The sequence below is a fragment of the Cebus imitator genome, unplaced genomic scaffold (assembly GCF_001604975.1).
Source record: "Cebus imitator isolate Cc_AM_T3 unplaced genomic scaffold, Cebus_imitator-1.0 Scaffold880, whole genome shotgun sequence".
Taxonomy (NCBI): domain Eukaryota; kingdom Metazoa; phylum Chordata; class Mammalia; order Primates; family Cebidae; genus Cebus; species Cebus imitator.
The window spans coordinates 208,261-210,425 of NW_016108195.1; the positions used below are offsets into that span (position 1 = coordinate 208,261).

At 42.5% G+C, this 2,165-nt stretch overlaps 1 pseudogene across 1 annotated transcript; it reads left to right on the forward strand.

Moving 5' to 3' along the window:
* Window positions 1-1,248: 1,248 nt before the first annotated feature.
* LOC108298070 lies at window positions 1,249-2,146 on the forward strand (annotated as a pseudogene). Its single transcript, XR_001822440.2, has one exon. The product of XR_001822440.2 is annotated as a cyclin-dependent kinase 2-associated protein 1-like (transcript).
* Window positions 2,147-2,165: the final 19 nt, after the last annotated feature.

The window sequence follows — 2,165 nt, forward strand, 5'->3', positions numbered from 1 at the left end:
AAACCATTAGTGTGGAGTAGTGATCATTTAACTTAAATATCAAATCACGTCCTTTGCAATTTGTTTAAAAGAATAAATTTATCACTGCTGCTAAAGTACGGTATACTGTTCTTTGAAGAAAACAAAGACACAGGTTTAATATATATTCATACTGTAGAGTGATTTCCTATTGCAAATGACTGGAAAACACTTCTAGCATCCTAATGTTCCTGTGCTGATGGGCTTTTCTGTTGTTCAATGTGTCTAGAGCAATAAAATCAACTTGTAAGCTTTGCCTCAGCAGCTGAGGACTGCATGCATTCAGGTCATTATGGCAGTGGGGTGCTCGGTTGGGAAAATGGTGTATAAATAACTGGTAACATGCACGAAGTCTGATTTTACTGGCCAGTTACTATTTTTGGGCTACCCTTGCATTTGAAAAGATTTATGCTCCTGAGGAATTGAATGTAAAAGCATGAATGCTAACTCCACTCTGACAACACAAAAGCCATTCTTAGGAAATGATTGTTTTAGAAATGACTTTTGAAAATCAAAGTAGTTCTTTTATTAATGAAACTATACTCTACATTTTGTTAAATATTACTATGGGAACATTTAATAAAATTCACCCAAAATATGAATCTCAGGGCAAGACAACACTAGTTTTGCATTAATGTTGCATCCCATTTACTAGTGCTGTACTTTTGATGTACTGTACTCTACCACTTTAAAAATTTTTACTTCATCATTTAAAATACTTTACTTTTAATGCATACATACTGTCATTTCTTCTCTCTCTTCTTCCCTCCTTGTTTTCTCCCCTTCTGTCTCACACACACAAACTTCCCATGAACATATGCAATACTTTCAACAAATAATATGCAGTTCAAATAGTTATACACATATACGCTTATATTTACTATTTGCGACTTTTTCCAATTGTATTTCACATCCTACAAAGCAACACTGTCATGCTTCTAAACTAACTTTTTAGCTCTGTTAATTAAGTAAAAAGAAATAAGCTTATTTTGTCAATTAGTAGCATATATTTTGTATCATCTATAACTACATATTTTAAAGTAAAGTTTTCTTAAGAAGTAAAGAAAGCGGAGACTGCGGCAGCAGCAGGGCGCGGACGGCCGTATTTGCCTGCGCGGCCCGAGCCGCCGCCAACAAAAAGTTCGCGTGCGCTCGGCGGGTGCTCGGACCTGCGCGGGGCCGCCGGGCCCGGCCACCGCCGCCGCTGCCCTCGCGGCCCGGACTCGCCGCACCCGCCGCCAGGGGTGATGTCTTACAAACCGAACTTGGCCGCGCACAGGCCCGCCGCCGCCCTCCACGCCGCTGGGAGTGTCCACTCGCCGCCCACCAGCGTGGCCACGTCTTCACAGTACCGCCAGCTGCTCAGTGACCACGGGCCACCGTCCCCAGGCGACACCCAGGGACCTGGGAATAGCAGGTGCCCCAAAGCAAACGCGCGAGCTGCTGGCCATCACTGAAGAGCTGGGGAAGGGGGTCAGGCCCACGTCCGCGGGCAGCAAGAGCGCCATGGAGAGGCTGAAGCCTGCATCATTCACGCTGGAGGCCTGGCTCGGAAGGGCTCGGCAGAAACGGAACGGAATGCCAGATACTAGCTTCCCTGTTGGTTTTGAAGGATTCCCGTCTTTTTACAGGATGAGAAGTTACAGTTCATCTCCCCTGTTCAGATGAAACCCTTGTTTTCAAAATGGTTACAGTTCAGTTTTTCCTCCCATGGTTCACTTGGCTCTGAACCTACAGTCTCAAAGATTGAGAAAAGATTTTGCAGTGAATTAGGATTTGCAATTTAAGTAGTTAGGAACTGCCCAGGTTTTTTTGGTTTGTTTTTTGTTTTTAAGCATTGATTTAAAAGATGCTCCTAAAGTTATCTTACAGCAAACTAGTTTGCCTCCAAGACACCATTGTCTCCCTTTAATCTTCTCTTTTGAATACATTTGTTACTCACAGTGTTCTTTGTTCCTTTTCATAAGCTAATACCACTCTAGGGATTTTGTTTTTAATGCATATTGACAGCACGCTTTACTTAGTAGCGGTTCCCATTTGCCATACAGTGTAGATTCTGCTGAATGTAACTTCTTTTTTGCTTAAGCATTTGCATGACTATTAGTGCTTCAAAGTCAGTTTTTAAAAATGCACAAGCTCTAAATACA